Source organism: Pygoscelis adeliae, unplaced genomic scaffold (assembly GCF_000699105.1).
Source record: "Pygoscelis adeliae isolate BGI_AS28 unplaced genomic scaffold, ASM69910v1 Scaffold171, whole genome shotgun sequence".
Lineage (NCBI taxonomy): Eukaryota > Metazoa > Chordata > Aves > Sphenisciformes > Spheniscidae > Pygoscelis > Pygoscelis adeliae.
This window is the reverse complement of record NW_008824186.1, coordinates 445407-466015: the sequence shown is the minus strand read 5'-3', so window position 1 is coordinate 466015 and position 20609 is coordinate 445407. Positions and strand designations below refer to the sequence as shown.

The 20609-nt window shown below is 39.2% G+C and overlaps 1 protein-coding gene across 1 annotated transcript in view; it reads right to left on the bottom strand.

Moving 5' to 3' along the window:
* Positions 1 to 20183, bottom strand: part of TEAD1 (TEA domain family member 1 (SV40 transcriptional enhancer factor)) — a 161914-nt gene extending 141731 nt beyond the window's left edge. Inside the window, 1 exon segment of the mRNA XM_009334483.1 lies at positions 20078 to 20183. The gene's annotated coding sequence lies outside the window, so the exon portion shown is untranslated.
* Positions 20184 to 20609: the final 426 nt, after the last annotated feature.

Genomic DNA, 20609 nt, shown 5'->3' with positions numbered 1-20609 from the left:
GTGCCAAGCATTTTTTTTTCTTATGTCTCCAGTAGTTATTTGACTCCTGCCTTAAACTCAGCAAAGCCAAAACTGAATAGGAACAATCTTAATTTAATTATTAAATATATTTCAAAATTCACTGTGATTTTTAAAAGATCTTTCATGTGGGGTAGTGCAAATGTGACAGGGAAATCTAAAAAACTATATGTAATCCTCTCTCCCCACCCGTTCCTTCTTCCAGCCTCTCTCAAAAGGAGGTTAGGTGAACTCAAATCTAGCAGAGCTAGGGTGAGCTAGTTTCACTTCAGGTTTGCTAGAAAAAAAGTTACCAGGGCATCATGCCAAGCCTGCCACTTTTGAGATAAATATGACTTTCTTTCAGGGCAGTTTTATGAGGGGCACAGCAAGAGGCTCATATACTATGGCAATTCAATTGCAGATTTAGCTATGCAGCAGCTGCTACTGCTTCATTATAAGCAACAGTTCGCTCTGAAGTTCTCTTAAGAAGTTTACAAAAGGGACAGTGTATTTATCTGATGTCTGTTACAGTGGTGTGGAGATACACAGATGGCCTTTGACTCTCACCTTCTGCATCACACAGAGCCAAACCCAGTTCTACAGAAAGGGTTAGACCTTAAATTTGCCTGCTTTTTTCCTGATGACGCTCCCCTCATCTCTTTGACTATCAGAGCCCTTACTTTCCTTGGGAGGGTCAGACTGGCAGATGAACTATAGTGAGGAGAGGAAACATGTCAAGTATGAAAACATTCTCATAAGCTCTCACAGGAAAAGGATGTAGCTAACAATAAAAGAGAATACTGCATTTCTCTGCCAAACTTTATCATACAAGAATATGCATTTCCAAAACTTACATTTATACCTGTGAAATATCGGTAGTGCTACATCCGAAGGCATATTCCGAAATACCCTTCCTGTATTCCCCATAGTAAGTCAGTTCTGGAGGTGTCTTTTTGAGGTTAGCAGTAGGCAAATGTATCACCACCTCACTTAACTCAGGATACTACCAGAGCGCTGGGAGTTACAATGTGAACCACTTCACCACTGTCTGACCAGTCCCGTGAGTGATCTGTCAGGGAACACCTCCAAAAGGCACTCAGGCAAGGCTGTCATAGACTGCTTGAAGCAAGCTTCATTCACCAGATCCTCACCCGTAGTATTGATGGCCTGGCCTCCTGCCAGGCACAAATACTGTTTGCTGCGCAGTTGGAAGGCTAATTACTTAAGGTTCGTCCTTCTTCCTCTGGGGTTGTTCCCTGCACTTCTTCAATTTTGCAAAGCTGGTACAGTAAAGCCAAAGAGAGCTGATAAAACTATGGTCTGGGCATGGCTTTGACCTACTTGCCTTTGCTTGGCTTAGTGGCCATATCATTTGCAGTTTCACCGAAAAGCTTCAGCTCTGACTCTTCTGGCCAAGTTTCATGGCTTTCGGTACCTTTCCAGGGAGCAATCAGAATGAGCTTTTTGATGGCCCATCCCTAGTCCAAACATTATTCCCAGAAACACACCAGCCAGCAGAGACCTATTGACCTTTGCTTGCTGTCCTCAGTGCCATCAGGGCAGCTGTTTTTGACTCATTCCTCATTTTGTTCACCTGTGGACACGTCTGCCAAACAAGTAGCACAAGTGACTTTTCCTCCACACGGGCTGCTGGATAGACATTAGCAGGCAGCCCTTGGTTTACATTTGGTGTCTAATTGATGGAGTGAATGCCCAGGTCAATACCTGTACTCAATTTTACAAATGCAAAAGAAGAAAGAAAAGCTGCTGGCAGGTCATTCTCAGAAAGGGATCCAGGGGGCTCTGTAACTTCCCTTATCCTCACAGATCTAGAATTGCTGCACGCAATGAAAGCAGTCTATTAACAGTTCATCATAAAACATGCTCGGAGATTTTATGTCCTAAATTGTGTATATGATTGTTTTGCCTGTTTGGTGACTGTTAGTGTAGTGGGGAGTCTAAAAACACTGTTATTACACCTCTAACTAAGGATTTTTTAAACTATTATTTAAATTAAAAAGAAAAAGAAGACAAGCCCTCAGCAAGAATATTTCAAAAATCTGTGATCATTCTGTGAGCAGCCTTAAATACTGACTTGACATTTCTTCTGGTCCTGGGATACACCAGTTTCAGCATGTTACTTAAGAGGAGAATCAGCTTTTCTGCAAAGACTGAGACCTATGCATCAGTTTCACTGCTTAAAAATGGTTCTTTACATACATTTTCATAATAAAGCACTTTATAACTATTACCCAATTATTGCTTACAGCATTAAGTAACAAGGTATTATTACTCCAATTTTACAGAAGGGAACAAATCATGAAATCTGAAATACTTATTCTGCTTTTGCGTAGGCTTTCTCATATTAATTAATTATGAGACTTAATTACACTCAATCTCACCACTCCAAGCCAATTACGGAAAATTGTGTAAAGCAAAGAAGTAGGGAAATCTCTATCTCAGAGACAATCACTTACACTGACAGCACTTTCCACATAGGTATATAAAAGGACTTTGCAAATATTAACTCTTACACCCAATGCAATGGGATGGATTTTTCTCTGCTTTTTCCCCAACTGCCCCTACACTAGTAATCTGAGCAATGAACACTTCTCCCAGCTTCCTTACTCAACTCTGCCCCAGAAACCAAATGCAAATCTCTGCCCCCTGACTTGTGCCTTAATCACATGATCACCTTTCTTCCCAGAAACAGTAAAAAAATCCCCAGGCATGTTAAAATCACCAGATTAGAAGAGCTCTAATCCAATGACTTTAAACATGGGTTGGTAAGAATTGGTATATGCTATATATATATATATATGTTGCAAAATATTTAAGCTTTCTATTTATTTTGAATCTACAGCAATCTTATTTACTGAAGTTTAGCCCACAAGGGGAACGGTAAATCCTCTAAAACATGACTTAAAAAGTTTTTGTTCCACTGAAGTATCTATGAACATTTCCGCACCCTACGTTGAAACGTTAATTCATGATTTCCCACAGCACTTAGTCGCAGGGATTCACAACACATTTCAATGCCTTCAACAGCAGCAGCATTCCATGGGGAACCATTCTCCTATTTCCAAGTCATGGCTCTTACAAAGATGGACTAAGCCGAGGCAAACTGGCCTTTTTATATTAATACCAACTGATCCTCCCATAAAATGAGCACATTTAAAATCAGGGGAGAAACAAGAGCAATTATCATCTTTGGCAGTTTGTCTAAAGAGGGCTATGAGTTCAAATAAATCTCCTTGATTAAAATTGGGGAGAGGCATTGAACTGACAAATATTAATCTGAATTTTCCTTAATTTCTTTACTCTGCCAGAGAGTGAAGGCTGCTCTGAAAGACTCTTTTAAAGGTCTAAATGTAAGTGGAGGAGACTCCAGTCATTTATGACTTTGACTTCTTTAGAGCCAAGATTTCCCCCCAGTCTTCACAGTTATGACATTTTGTGTTCAGTCTGGCCTATTCCAGCAGAATATTCAGTCTGTGCTCCTTGCAATTATGCCTTGTTTGCATCACACCATAACAAGTATGCTACAAGAGTTTCACACACGGCAATCTACCACACAGTATATTTTAAATGCTCTCCAGTTATCTAAGTCAGCCTCTCATGGCACGGCAGCAGAATTAAATACAATGGGATCTGACAGGCTGCATTCACAGGACTGCATTGTAAAAAGGGGAAAAATAAACATTAACATTTTGACTGTTTCTTACAATTTTTCTAAATACTCTTAAGTAAAACGGAAATACCTTGCTGAGCCTGAAAAACCAAAGTTTGCAGGTGCAGTTAAATCAGGCACTTTTCAAATACACGTTCTTCCTTATTCTGCAAAGCTTTCCCTTCTTCTTTGCCCAGTGATACTTCCATACTTCTGTTAGGCCAGGAAAGGGCAGCTACAGTATAAAACAGGCAGAGATAACCTAGGCATTCAAAAGAGTGAGATGCTCAAATCCACACCTGAATTTCCATACCTAATGGCAGCTTTATCCCCACCCAAGTAAACCCCTACTTTTCCCTATTCAGACAAGGGAGATGCCATCCACCTCAATTTAGGCACAGAGGGTGGATGGCCAGGATCTCCCTCTGGAAGCCTTCAAAGGCACACAGCTCTCTCCTCTGAATATACAGAGAACTACAAACTTTCTTTAGTACAACTGGCTTACCAAGCACCAAAAATTTAGCAACAAATTAAGTATCCAGTCCTCTTAATTTGGACTCCATCCTCCAAGCTTCAGAACAGACATTTTCCTTGAAGATGCAAACTATAAACTGCAAGCGTAACATTAAGGCATGAACCTACACCTTCCCTAGTATTGTTAAAACAAGTATCAGCACAAATTCTGTGTTAATAATAGTAATGTATTTTCCATGCATTTAATACTAACTCCTGAGCTTAATGATTATATTTAGTGTCTAGGGCAGCAACACTTCCTACCCAGCACCCATCATCAGTCCAGCAATTAATTGCATACCACTGACCTTCATAGAACACCATGGAAATCTCATTGCTGTACAACTCAATTGCATTTCGTACAACACTGCCCCATAACTATGTCTTATTATAAAAAAATCATGTGCTTACAAAAGGGATAGTTGAGCCAACTGAACTATTTATAATTTGCAAGAATAAAAAACATTTCACAAGGTTTGCAACATCCACACAAAAAACTTTTCAGCCTTAACACAAGACAAATGTTACTAAGATTCACGTTATAGACAAACGCGGAATGGAAAATATTCCCTGAAGTCATAATGGCAGGGTTATGCAGTAGGCTATTTAAAAGCTATTCACCAATGGCCTTTTCCTTTTAGCCAGAACCCTATGGTAGAAATTCAACTGAAGAAAGTCAATTAATTGAAATTGTGATTCCACAACTGAGGAATTGGATGTGTAAGATAAAGCAGCTGAAGGAAAGGACTATACTTCCATATATTATTCAGTACTAGAAGAGAGGGCTAACAGTCATGGCCTACACCTTCTACCTTGGAGTTACCTCTCTGTAAGTTTGCCGCTTTGAGGGGGCTACATCCTGCTTATGTCCTGCCCTACTCTCTTCTCTCGTTTTAAGAAAATGCTGCTGCTCTGCACATTTCTTCTAAGTTCAAGAGTCTCCTTGCTCCTTTCCAAACCAAAGTGTTCACAAAATAAATAATGATTGCATGACTACTCTAATTCCAAATTGGCATGCTAATATAAGAGCTAATGTAAGTCAGGGCAAGAAGACTTTCTCCCTGGATTCAAGGATTGTGTCCAGGATTTCAATGCTAGCTTCCAAGTTCCCAGACTCAAGTGACCAAGCAGGACACAGCCACGAACCTCCACACTAACACATCTGCACCAGCCGCAGACTCAGAGAAGGAAAAGGACTGGTGTGGCAGGCGGCATGGGCTTTTTGGAAGGTGTACATGTGCACTGAGGAGCCCCAAGAGCTGCTGTTTTGGCAGTTTGCACTGTCCTTGTACACTTCTGAGTCGTCTTCTGAATTTCTTACTGGAGCCATTAATAGGCAGCAGGCTGGCAACATGCCCACATGCATGGCGAGGTGAATCACCCATCCTCCAAAGTCAAAACCCAAAGAATATCAAGAGATAACTATGGAATAAACTGGAGGTCACCACCAAGCTTTCTTGCAAAACATGAGTAAGGTGTTACACTCACTTTAAAATATTGCATCTCCCAAACACCTTGTTCAATTTTCCACAAGCAATGAAAAACCTTTCTACCATGGCAAATTCCACACGCCTCAGGCAATGCATTTAATTTCACCAAAACCCAGTTAAAATTGGGTTTACCATGTCAATCCAGTTTCAAACCTTTTTTGGTTAAAGATTTGTCACCTATACTGCCAATGACAGTATGATTATCTAACAAACAAAACTCATCAACAGCGCTTTGCTTTGAAGAATTGCCTACACATTGAATGGATGATGTCTTCAAGGCAATTCAGAGCTATATGACGGTAGTGGTTTTGTTTTGTGGGTTTTTTAAGAAGTTCATTAAGATTTTTTAGTTGATATCAACAAATTATTTCAGCCTGTTTTCATAGATTCTTCCATTTCTACAACACAGCAGAGGAAATGTGAAATGAAACTAGCTTCATTGTAATGAAAAAGGGATCTTGCATTTTAACTCACTTTGCTCCCTAATCACAAATGCACAGAGAGCACGAACTAGGGAAGAAACATGTAAAGTGATGCTACAACGTAGCATGCACAATTTAAAATCTCATTTCCTGTAAAAGCTATGGGGTACACACATTACTGATATTACTGAAAAGTTGTGGGCAAGGCTTTGATTTGGAGGCAACAACCCTGCTCTGTTTGAAACTAAATTCAAAATTCCCATTGATTTTGCTGACACCTTGGCTTAGGTATTCTTGAGGCCTGACCACAGAGCATAGTAATATATATATGGATGCCTGGAATGACTTGCTATACATCTTGATGTAAAAAGAAGTTACAAAACAAATGCAAAGATGACAGATGAGCCTCCCCTCTCCCAGCCAGGAAAGCTTTTATTGCCATCTCTTCAACACTTTCACTTCTGCCAGAACCACCCTCTGCCTGCGTGGCCCCTCCAGCTGTCCAAAGTGTCTCCTCCAGACAGTACTGCTGAGCAGGTGGAGCGTGGATTAAACAGTATTAGATGTTCTTTCTATCATTTTGTTTTCAGTAATTTAGAAAATTATTTTTCTTGTTGTGGATGTTTTTAAACGGGGTGAGGGAGATGTTACAGAAAAAATAAGAATCTCCAAGATCAGAATATATCAGAAGCTCGACAATACTTAACATGTCTTTGTGACCATGAATATGTACACAAACACACGCACATGCATGCACATACACATTAAGATTAAAGTCAAGTCTTTTGGAGGAGGCTCACAAAAAAAAAAACCAAACACGTTCAACAGGAAGAGTCTGTTTAATGTAGAATTTAAGCAAGGCTCGCTCATTTGCATAGATCACTTAGAGCAACAGCAATTCATGAAATTGTCCCATAAAAATCATGCTATATTTTGTCTAAAGCGACACATTCCTTGCAGATCACAGTGCCTTTCTCATGCTGTTAATAAGATAATCTGTTACATGAGGCTTACAAATCCATTTAAATTGATTTTAATTAATGAATCAATCACTAGCCACTGATGACTTGGTCTACAGACAGCAAGCAATTCAAAGCCCCAGGCTTCTAATCCCAAACCAAAATCCACATTAGAGCAACAGGACATCTCTCTGATCGATAGTAACACAAAGATGTTCAGTTCATACACATTTAAAGTGTATGAACTTGATCAAAATGTATCTTCAGATCTTAAGCATTACAATTCCCATATTCAGGACTGTTCAACTAGGAAAACAATATTAAATCATTTACATTTCTTTGCAAGTGAAATAAATGAAATCAAGCACAACTATAACCTGCTTCTAAACTTTTAGATGCTTATTCCACCTCAAAGTTTTTTTCTTCGCTCTTAAACAATCAGTTGTTTAACATTAATTAATAGAAAATTGCACTTCATATGGTCACAAACATGAACAATGCCTTCTACATATGCTTTGATCCTGTGAAAATTCACTGCTATTCACTGCTAAAGTGCTTAAATTTTCCCTTAAACAGAAAACAAGAAAGAAGAAAGATTTTTGTCCCAAAAGCAGCACACAGAAGCAGCATGAAGAACATCCTTATTATTTTAGTAAGTTAATTATTATAATTATTGTTATTACAAAATGTTAATTACAATGCAGTAAGTTAAATCCACAATAGGTGGTGTGATGCTGAACACTGCAATCCCTAAAGCATCAGCATCTGGCTCCCCATAGCAGAGGGGACACACCTGAGTGAGGCAGCTTCTCCTGCATACACAAACAGCTGGTGCTCTAGCACAGCATCTGTGAATAAAGCACCACTTAAACTAGCCAAGAGAAAGGAAGAAATGATGCATGCTTCCCCGGGAGCCTCCTTCCTGGATGTAAGCATCTAGCCCTTCTTTCAAAGGCCACTCCTTTTTCTTAAAACGTGACAGAAGGAAGGGTGAGACAAGCCAGCTTGCCTCCAAAACAGTGTAACTGTTTATATAGCTACACTGTGCTAAGCCCAAGCCACTCTGCTCACACGATGCTCTGCACTGCCCGAGCTTGATGGCACAGGTCTCTGGACATGACTCTCTGCTGAGCTCCCTCACCTGATGTATACTTGCCTCTAGGAGCAGAGCAGCAGGTACTTGGAGAAGTTTAGTATCAAAAACTGAGATCTCTACAAACTTCCTGTACCAGAGGAGTTGGTGCTGTGAGAACTGCAGTTATGCACCAGTTACACTGTTTACATTTTTTTAAATGCTATCTGCACATTCATGGCTCAATAGCATCCCATTAAATATTCTAAGAGAAACCCCAACTCCCCCCCCTGCCCCGTTGACAAAGCAGCTTGCTTGGGTGCTCGCTGCCACACCAAAAGTCCCAGCAACCCAGCTCAGGCACAACTCCATTATGACAAAATAGATCCAGTGGCCTGTCCCTGGATGGATGCTACCAGCCCTACTGTGGGAAAAAAGAGCAGTTGGCATGGGCCATCGGAAAAGCGCCCATGAAAACTGTGCTGACACAAACCTGTCAACCAGGAGAGAAGAGCCTCTCCCTGTCCCTCAAGGGCAACCTTACCCATAACTCAAAACACTCCCTCAAAGGCTCCGTTGTCATTGTCTAAGCAAGGGATTGACCCTCTCCAGGTCTTTCCCATGAGCATGGGGTTGCACGGACAGAGAGGAGGTGGCAAAGGTCTCTATTACATGTATGGGTCTCCACATGAAGAGGATCTCGGCACTCAGCTGCCTTCAAGGTGGTCTGCGTTCCCTCCTTTTTCCCCAGCCCAATCTTCTTCCATACTGCCTGACAAACATGAGACTCAAAAAGCACCACACTGGACACTGGTACGGGATGACCTATGTCAGCCATTTGGCTCCAAAACTCTGTAAATGGCCAGTAGTTACGCTGAAGTCAATTTACCAACACTGAACTGCACACCAGCTAAGAAAGAATCCAACTTGTAGCTTGCTTTATTAATGCAATTTCACATATTATCTAATACAAAAGATGTCATCGCCTAATGTGCAATAACCATTCTGCCTGTTTAAATAAAGAGCTCTGTATTAGTTTTTAATCAATACTGCATATATAGTTTAACCAATGCTGTCAAAAGTAGCTTTTTAATGCAGCGTCTCACTAATCTATTGCTCGCAATACTTGTGTTCTTCCCAGCTTGTTATGAACAAATGATTTTTTGGAGAGAAGAACAAAAAGAATAATTAAAGAAGGTAGGTTTGGCTTTTATGTGCTGCTAATTAATTAGAGAGTTAGATTAACCAAATACTAAGTACAAGATACCAAACTATCTTTCATAATATTTAAGAAAAACGTAAAGAGTTGGATACTTTCCAGGTGTAAACACATTAAGATCAACATTGTACCAAACCTGAATCTGGCCCAGTTAGCTCAAAAAGGTAAATAGTGCATCCTCTTGCACGGATGCTGTAGTGTACAGGCACTCCACATTTAAAGAGACAGATTCTGCAGCCAACAAAGCTCCACTGACTTAGAGACAATCCATGCGTCCGTGATTATGAGGAGGCAAACAGTTTTCACTACAAAAAAGGAGACTGAAAAACAAATCATGTGTTTTTATTTTACAAGTTCCAAGTTTGGGTTGGGTTTTTTTCAAGCCCTTTTGGAGCACTGAAACAGAATAAAAATAGTTTGTTGCACAAGCATAAAACAAAGTAACTGCTAAATAAACATTTTAAATTTACTCCTATGTGTTCAATTATCATTCCCATTACTCTTCAGGAGTTGGATGATATCACTAAAATATCTTCCCATTTTCTGGTAAACTGATTAGATGGGTTTTGTCCAAGAATTGTGCCATAATGTGTTCCCTCTATTTCATATTCTGAATATCACTGCTGGAAAATGTACTACAGCACAGAATGTAGTATATGCCAATATATCCTGACATTCAAATCAAGACCACAAATTATAAACAGTTTCAGCAAATTGACTTGAGTGCCTTTGTTCCTCAGACATACATCTTCCTATTGCTTACAAAAGCAGCATATACTAACCACTAACACTGCTATAGCCAGTACTGGGAAAGGAAGTTATTGAAGCCTGGATTTCCTGCTTTCATTTGTAGCCAAGAACTGTGAGGCTTGTAGTGGTTTCAGGAACTGACTCATCTAATGATTCATGGATAAGATACTGGTTTTAATATATTTCTGATCATAAGACTCAAACTTCAAAAACAGTGATGCTTAATTTTTAGTTTAAAGTAAAAAAAGTACATAAATCAAGGAAACAAATATTGTCATGGAACACACTGGCTAATAATTCTAAATGTGTTTTACAGTGCACTCTGTTTTAAAAAAATAGCATGTTAAAATTCCTGGAAATTCATTTCAAGAGAATGTTGACAATGAATTCAAAATCCACTGTCAAAACCCCAAGAACTTTTGTTGCAATCCTGATACAGCTGAAATTCGAGTGGAGGACAGGTGGGATGTCAATTGCATTTTTTAGGTATACCCTTAGGTACACATATATCTATTGCTACATATTAATCAATGAATTCTAGAGCTACTATTGTTAATGCACGTGGTTTCCTTAGCTGTGCATAAAAAGTATCATCAAAAGATGGGCTGGTAACTATACATTTGGGTGTTTGAAACAACAGGAAAGTTTTGTTTCAGGAGTGACTGGATCTGCAGAGGTCAGTCTTAAAGCAATGACAACACTGGATCTTAAGCGCTCACAAACACATGCATTTTGTGCTAATTCAGAACTCAAAACCAGCCATTTTTACGCATTTGGTTCTTCCAGAGGGAAGCGTGCCTTCCAGTGCATCAAAATGCTTTTTGCCCACAACACAAATCTCATCAGTATGCTGTAACTTGAACTGCCAGGCTCTTGCACCTAAAAAATAGCTTGTGATGGAAGCTTAATTCTGCTAGGCTCATGTATGGAAAAGTACTGGTTTACTTTTTAATTTTTGAACTGCAAGCTGCAGCTACTCGCACACTATGTACAGTGTTGCAGGGAGGGAGGGGGATGTTAGCATTTCTATACCTCACCATGTGCACAACTAGCACAAAAAAAGAAAACAAAATGCATGTTGCTTGGAGGAAAAGAAAAAAAAAAAAGCAGTTAAAACAGTTGACAAGAAAAGGCCAAAGTGCGCTCAGTGGCTGGCAGTCATTTTATGGCTATAGTCCTACAGCAGATTTACTTAGATGACGTCAGTGGCTCCAATCCAGCTTTTCTTTGGTAGCATTTACCACTTGCCTCTTGAAGCCTCCACTATGCTACAGAGCAGTAGACCATAATCAAAATTCCCTTTGTGAAATAGAGTTTACCTCAGGGCACAGAGGCATTGCTAGCTGAATTGCAGGCTCTTCACCCTGTACTGCATGCCCAGAAATAAATAACCTACAATACTGTACTTTCCTTAATACAGAAGAACCATTAAAAGCAGCCTGCTACCTAAAAAAGGGTTCTTTAATTTGTTTCCAAAATCTCAGAGGCCAGAATATTAGTTAATTTTGCAAGCAACCAGGAACTATGATAAATCTACTACCCTTTGGACTTCTTTGTATTGTTTTTAGAGATTTTGGAAGATGAAGTTATTTATGGGTCACTGTTTCACCAACAAAAAATATTACTAAAGCTAGAGACTAAAGTGAATTGGTATAGGAAGCTGCATATTTTAAAATTGTCTTTCAAATGTGCCCCTTCAACTGCTTATCTGTAACTGGTCAGCAAGCATATAGTAAATATGCTAAGAAGCAGAGCAAGAAATTACTATGCATAAATAATAGTCAATTTAAAGAGCAAAATGCACATTATTTGGAGCTATGGATTTCCTATCACAAAACAATGACTGGAACCAATGAAACACTAGTAAAGCCAAGTCAAGCAGATACCAAATCAACTAAAACTTCACAGGCTCTGAAGTTTAACAAAAAACAAAAACAACAAAAAAAAACCCCCACAAACAAACCCCACAACCATATGAAAGATGCATCTTATTGTACTAAATAAACATAGATTTATTATGTTTTAATGGCCCCATCAGTCCAAAGTCAACCATACTCATTATGGGTGATAACTAGATACATTAGTAGACTGAAAATTGCCTCTCACAGTTAAGCACTCAGAAATTACTTATAGGGAAGATGCACACAGGCCTCACAGAGAACTGGAAGTCTCAATACCTCTCCTTTCCCAGCCTTTTTGCTTACCTTCCCCCCAATCACACCAGAATGAGAGATCACAGGTCTAATCTGCAATGAGCCAGAACACAAAAAATGCTATTATCATCCAACTGCATGAGTCACACCATGGACCTGAACTCTAAATCTGAATTTAAAACAGATTTAAAATTTGAGGTGACCCCCAAACCAGCTCTAAGTGGACAGACGCTAGCATTTCATGCCCCTGCAGAGAAACTAGAAGCCTCTATTAGCAGCCTTAGATGCCAAGCCAAGGGCAGGAAACCTTTCTTATTTTCTGCAGGTGTCCATGTCGACTCAGGCACAGTGGTGAGGTGGGAGCATCACATCACCTGTTGGGCCTCTAGGTGCTCTGCCAGCTCCTGCATTTTTCCATGCAGTTCATCTGGGTGGACTTCAGTGAGGCATTAAAGAACGGCCGCCATTCCAGACTGTCATATTACTCTGTTCCAAAGGGACAGGAGAAAAATTTTCTTCTCTTTGACCTCCTTTCATTACTAAAAAAAGTGGTGTCAGCTAACAGATTTAGAAGATGATTGTAAATTTCTTTGGTCCTTTCATTGGTCACTAAGGATCCTGGACATGAAAGGCATTGTACAAGCACAAGCGGTCCTTTCTTTCCAATAGCCAGGGCAAGGAAGGAGTGGAAGCAGGACTGGGATGGGCAAAGACACCCAACAGCAAGACCGTGTCTGTGAGCAGCAGCAGAAGAGATAGGATAAGGAGGACCTGGCAAGATGGATAGCAAAAGGAGGGAAACAAAAAGCCACCATGATCCAAAGGAAGGAAAGCCTAATCAAGCGCTGCCCAAGAGCAAGTAAGTGCGAACCCGAGGAAAGAGGAGGGTCCAGGCAACCAGACAGATGCGGTGCCCTGTAAGGAACAGCGAGAGGGAGCCTGTAGGGCAGAAGACACAGAGGAATGTGCTGCAAGGTCAGAGAGCAATGCAGAAAGATCCAACCCTAAGGACGTCATTGTGGCACTGAATGGAAGACTGTATTTATGGTTTGAGACTTTTCCTGCAACAAAATAATTACAGCCAAAGAAAGGCGGGGGTAGGGGGAAGATGAAGGAACTTCCATTGAATCTTCAAGTCTTCTACAAGGCTTTTAGTTGATTGTGGAAAAAGCAGAAATAAAAAAATAAAAATCTTCAAAGATCAGCTTACAGCAGATATAGGGACACAATTGTTTTTAAAGATTAATTTTTTTGAAAGAATAAAGGTAAAAATCAGGGATGTGGAAAATGAAACTGTTTACAGAGTTTTGCCTTTTATTTTAAACTGTAAACCAGCTTTAGGACAAAAAGTGTGTACACAGGGTGGTGGTAGATTAAATATGAATAAAATTTCCTTTCTCCCATTAATTAATGTCTCCAAACACTATATATTTTTTAATTGAGATACACATAACAGAGGCTTTAATCCACTAAATCTCTGTGAATTTACCTTTTCTTCCAAAGTCTGTTCTGACATTTTCTCCCCTCAAAACCGAAATGTCATTCCTGAATTATAATCTCCCAACAGAAAGACAACCATGTAAAAAAAAAACGTGCCAGCTAATTCCAAAAATAAGCACCGTTGTTCACGGCACCATGAGGTGAATGAATGGCAAGAGATTCCACCAAGGGAATAACTGTGATGTCTATAATGTTAAGGAATAATTTGGCACCAAAAATACTCAAGGCCATACTGGTTGGTGATTCAAACACGAAGCATATCAAAACGCTACTGATAAGCTAAATTAACAGATAGCTTATCTGAAGCATATACTAGCCATATGGTGCCACAACTTCTGTTGCCTGTTGCTGGCATAACAATAGGCTACTGCAGTCTTAGGCTGGAAGCACTATTTGACAAACTGTCAACAGCATTTTTATTTTTTTGCAGAGCTCTAGGGCAATGGCGCATTCGCCTATTTGCATTTTTTTTAAACAGGTGAACAAAGAGTAAACCAGATGTCAACTTTAGAAATCGAGCTGTCTGGATCGGGAGATTTAACAGAGGCAGGCATACTGCTACAGCTCAAATCTAGACAATGAGCTTTTCTAAAAACACTCTGGCCTAGGGGAGTGGCTATTTAAAACACTTGGCTTCTTTTATTTCAGCACTATGGAAGTGAATTCTGCTCTTAAGTGCCAGCTCAAATGAAGTCATTTTGTTTCACTGGGGCTTTTCTTTGCATTTTAGAAATGTAGCATGTACTACAGTAAAGGAAAAGACAAGTATGAAAAAAAAATTCTGATTCTTTTTCAACTAGAAGCTGGGTAAAATTGGGGGGTGGAAACTAACAATTTGATCACATAAAAAAAAAAAAATCTGTGAAAGGATAATTCGAGTGCAAGTTAAATGAAATTTATTTTCCCCTCATTAAAAAAAAAACCCACAACACTTTTGAAAGCTTTAGAAATATCTGGTATTTACAACCCCCTCAAGCTCCACCAAGACAAGGTGCGAATACTGACTGATAAGGAAAATTTACAATGGGACTTTAATATGTTACAGAAACAATCCGTTAATACCAAAAAGAGAATGACAGTTGTCTTCTTGCTTTATTTAAGAAAATGAAATCTTTGTTACTTACACACTATTTGAGGAAAAATCTTTTAATAACAACACAGTAATCCACTCAATTAATAATTTCAAAAGCTGACAAAATAAAACCTACTGTCCATCAATATATAGTAGATCTGTCTATGGTATTCAATTATGAAAATGTGCTTTTAGTTGTGTTCTGTAGGAGTGCGAAAGACATAATGAGAAAAAGATAACTTTCCATTCTAATAATCTGTTCTGCTTTGATAGGCAGTTATGGGAACATATTTATTTTCTGACTTATACCCAGCTAAGTATGTAGCATTTTTAGATTATCTTTTCAAATTGTTCTTGAACATTCTCAGTTTAAAAAAAAAAACACTCCTTTCATGTTAAGTTGAGATTGCACTTGAACTCCTTCCAAAAGCCAGAGCTGTACTGAATTATGATAATTAGAAAGCTGTGCGCATAAAAGGCAGCACAGTTGATGCATTTAAAAAAGTTCATGCCAGAGAATATAAGTTCAATATGTTCTCACATAATTAACATTTCCCATCATTAGCAGCAGTTTTCAGTTCATGTATCTGTAAAAACAACAGCACTCGTCATTGTTTTAGATTCCCAGTCAATAGCATTTTAATAGTTTTACACATAATCCTAAACTTTCCTTCCCTTCCCCCTCCCCGCACACTGAGATTCCACATTCTACCTTCTGACCTGCTAGCAAATAAACTTGTGTTTTGTGCTCATATGCTGCTGCTGCCGCACAGACTATCTCCGATTCGAAAGTTTAGCGAAGAGCTAACAAGAGCTAGAAATCCAAGAAGGCCATTTGGAAAGGTACAACAGGATGCAGAGGGAATAATCACGTTGTTCCAGTAAACAATGACTAGAAGACAAAGAACAAAAAGTTGTAGGTGATACCTTCAACTGGAGGGGAGCCAAACTAAAACGGGCTGCCTCTGACGAACCCAGACACAAGCTGGAGGGACTAGGAAATGGGGCTGCAGGCCTGCAACAACCCGGGCAAGCATCTATAAACCCTTTACACTCTCTGCGGATTTTCATCGCGTTCTTGACGTGTGTACAAAAATTCATCTAACAAATAAGGGCATGTAGCACATGACGGGTTACTCTTTGAGACATTCATAGACTTCCTGTCTAGAATATCTCAAAGTAGTTGTTAGGAGCCAGATTTTGACACAGGCTTGTTGCCTTCTTTCTCTTCCCTCCACTTCTTCAATCCCTGTATTTTAAAATTAATATAATTCTGGTGGAACTTTAATAACCTGATATAGTATAAAAGTTGCTGAGTCTGCATCAACACAGAGAGAAAATTTGGCTTTACCAATAACAAGATAAAACTCAGTGCTTGCAGTGGGATCAGGATTTCATACAAAAACAAGAGAGGTTCAGGGTATTAAATTAGAAAACTCCTAGCTGAATTTTATGTGACAAATCTGAGGAGCAGATTTGAAGTTGGTGCCTCAAAGGAGTGAAGTCTGCAACTTTTCACTCTCTTATGTTTTGGAAATGAGCAATCACTAAAACCAAACACAAAATTATTCCAGGAAATATTATTCCATCCTTGTTCCACTTGCAAAAGTCAAAAGGAGTCTTGTGCAAGAACAGAGAGCAAGATATGGTCATAAAGTGGGAATTTATTGCAGAGATTTTTCTTCTAAAAATGTGTCTTCAGTGTGGCTTAGAGCCGGTTGGCTTTACAATAAATAATACCATTAATCCGTTCATATATCACAGGATACAATTTAAATTATACAGTACTTGCATAAACTGCCACAAAACCTCTAACAACCGTTTCTTTCAGGGAGATGATTTACCTCTTGCAGGTTATAAAATTTTGTTGAGACTCACTTAGATTTTTTTTTTTTTTAATAGTAAATGACTGTAGTTTAGGAATATAAAACATTCCTACTTGAGGCAAGCACTAATGGCAAAGTGCAGCACGGTGACAAAACAGTAATTAAATCTCAAATCCCAGAAATAAGTAACTACTATTTCTTTCATGCAAAAGTAGGTCCCTCTGATGAACTGGGGATTTCAAAATCATTTCAAAGGGCCAGTTTGCAGCCTCATTACAGCCAACATAATACAGCAACAGGCCATAAGAAGTCAATGGAATTAACCTGAATTTAGACCAGATTTTTAAAGAGTCAGCCCTTACCTCATATTTGCACATGCTATGAATAAGAGGACAAATGGAATGAGCGACCAACTTTTAGTGGAAATTTGCCTGCAAGTTTTAGACAGATTACAAGCAAAGCAGAACATAGGCCCCTTGCAAAAATTTTAAAAAGCTTGTGTGTCAAATCTGACATTCTTTTTAATCAAAGATGCAGAATAGCACCCATGTCCTTCTTTAGACATCAAATATCATACTAACCATGTACATAAAGCATATGCTGTAAATATCTTAGTATTTGATCCAGCGAATGTTTATTCCTATGAGTCATCCCAGTCACTTTAACCTGAGTAAGGATTGGATCTAGCAAAACTTTTCTTCTTAAATAAATGGAATCACTTCAGAAGGACAGTTTTTAAACCATGTCTGGAAAGATATAGCATTAATATTAACGTCACAAAGAAATATCAGATTAAGAAGAGTAATGTATACTTGTGTCTATACACTCAGAAACCATGCATTCAAAATGTAAGGTTTGAAGGTAACCTTCTCCCCAACACACACATTCAGAACTGTACACAAAATCTTTGTGTTTTGCAAACAGTCTTAGGCACCTTCCAATAAAATCAGATTACTTCTAGTGAAATTGTTCCAACAGTGTAACCAGCCTACTTTATAGATTGAAAACTGACAGCTATATCATAATACACAGTTATATATTTATACCTTTCACTTTTTCTTAAGTGAAAGACACCAGAATTTCTCTGTAGCTCCAGAAGTCTTTATTATACTTTCGCCTGTACTATATCTTGAAAGTTTGGTTACAATATGATCTACAAAGGTAGCTTAAAAAGAAAGAAGGAAGAAACCTTTTTTCCCCTGCATGTGACTTAACTGAGCTTAAGTTTTTCAGGCATTGGCAAACAAAGCCTAAAACCCACTTTAACGATATCCAAAACCACTACACCGTCCAGCAACACCACCACCACCACACTAGTTACAAATTATACCAAACATGTTACACACATGCTCACACATCTCCACAGATCACAATATGCTATCATTTCTCAGCTGGAAACTCATGGCGGGTCTAGTTCATAATTAAGTTTCTGTTGTTCTTTTTTAGCTGTTTAATTAAAACTCCTTTAAGCAGAGGCTATCTTTACTAAGACTCCTGTCAAATCAAAATTTTTCCTCTGCTTCGCTGCTCGCGTACATCCCACTCAGCACTGACTAAGAAACTGTACTGAATATAACACCGTAATTTGAATCTCAAGAGCTGTTGTTATACTCTCCTGGGTGCAAAGGCTAATAATATTTACTTCACCAAAGCAGCGTATGTAAAATTGATGCTCAAAATACAGTGAACGTGTTTAGTGATAAAGTACTTTCCAAAGATATTTCTAGATTACTAAGAAGAAAAATTGAAATAAATCCTTTGCATCCAAAATTTCTGCTTGGTCAGCTGATAAAAACCTGCAGCAGACAAAATGCAGAATTATCCCTGCTGGTATAGAAAATGCCTTATGACCTAATTAAAAACCAGTGCAGTGTGAAAAGACACGTTTTACCATGAAGGTGAAAAATAAATGCCCCTCAAAAGAGTTTACCCTTAATGAAAATAATTTCAAAAAGTTGATTTTAAAAACTTGCAACTTCAAAATGCGACCCAAATATAAAATCTTCAATTCTGTGTTTTAAGAACATTCACTATATTAATTCCTGTATTTCTATTCCCAAATAAAGTATGCATATGTCTTACATGTGCCTAAGACACACATATACAAACATGCAAGCTTCCCTCCCACCCCCAGAAGTAATTTAATATACAGGTCTGTGTCATTTTTGATAGCACCATCTTACCATCAGTACAATCTAATATCCCTGCAATGGTATTCCCCAACTATTTATAGAGAGAGAATACATCATACATTACAGACACACATTCCCAATCTAGGGTTATGAGAAGAATCCTACATAATTTTAAATTAAGTCCTAATGTAATTATAATCATTTTTGTTTTCATATTCAATTGCAGGTAGCACTTAGTTATTTACATGAATTTTCCTGTAAGAGGCATTCCCACAGAGATTTCCATATTAGATGTACTGCATAATAACTGAACATCCAGCTAGAGAAAAGTATTTTTGGATATATTTATGGATATATTTATGGATATACAGCTCCAAACTTTGCCATTATCTAGGTTAGATAGCTCTGTAAAACCGCTAACTGGCAATATTGCATTTCTAAACTTTATCAGCACTAAGGGAAAGCAAATATGCTTCTGTTAGACAGGAATACAGCTGTACAGGTACTTTTTTTCCCTGAGGCTCTGCCATTTCAGCTTACATTTCTTATATGTACTATTTTACGTCAGAAAATGCCACTACAACCTGATGTTTCTTGGCCTTTCTTTCCCAGATGGTGTTCAACAACGAACAGTTAAAAAAATACTGGGAGCCAACAGTTAAAAAAATACTGGGAGCCAACAGTTAAAAAAAATACTGGGAGCCATTTACATTCCGAAAGCGTAGAACAGAACTGCTCCCTAACTTTCCAGCACTTCTGGAGGTCACTTTTCATTTCTTCATATCAAAGGCAGGCACTTGTTTCTAATAAGTTAACAACTCTCCTGAGAAACATGGGTGGCTGGTATTTCATTGTTTCATAAATATTTTTATACTGTAACACCATTCAACTTAAAACAGATTTCAAGAGGAGAAAAGTCATGGCTAGGATTATGTTCAACCGAGGCAGGAGCGCAAAACAGATTTCAAGAGGGGAAAAATCACGACTAGGATTATGTTCAACCGAGGCAGGAGCGCAAACTTTTTTACGTGGTGAAAATAGAGATATTTTTCCCCCCTCCCGCTTTATTTCTCCTCGTTGTTTTTGTTGAGTTGTTTGGAGGGGGGCGCTTTGTTTTAATTTTGTTACAAAAGCCGCACTGTGTAACTTTTTCCCTCCCCCTCAGAAGTGTACTTCCTTTGAAAACGCTCCTTCTGCGAACAAAGGCTGCCACCGGCCCTCCGCATCAGCACTGTGGACATCTGTGGAATAGATCTCCTTAAAACCTTACGGATAAATAAAAAACCCTGTGGTTCCTACCGAAAGGAAGTTTTCCAGGGACAATCTCCTCGGTGTTGTTGTAACTGCGACTTTGTCTTTTTTGGATACAATGTTTCTGCTGACTCCCGAAAATTTTCCACTTGAATGTGCAATTAACCAGCAGCAGCGGCAGCAGCAGCTCTGGAGAAGGAGAAGAAGCAGCGAAAAAGGACATTCCTTCTTTCATCTTTTAGAGGAAAATAAAAGGGGGAAGGAAAGCAAAACTCGGGGCAGCGCACCGAGCAGAGCTCCGAGCCAGGCCGGGCCGCTCGGCAGCCCGCACCGCCGAGGGATTGCTCCTGAGGGCTGCGAGCGTCTGCGGCGAGCCCGGGGCTGCTCCTAACTTCTTGCTTCCCCGTGGAAAAAAATGTGAAAAATGCCAAGGATCGGTGCGCGAGTGTGTGTGTGTGTGTGTGTGAGAGAGAGAGAGAGAGAGTGTGTGTGTGCGCGCGTGTGTGTGTGCGCGCCCGGCTGCAGAGCAGTGACCCAGGCAACTAAGTGCGAGCAGCGGCGGCGGCGGCGAGGGGGAGCG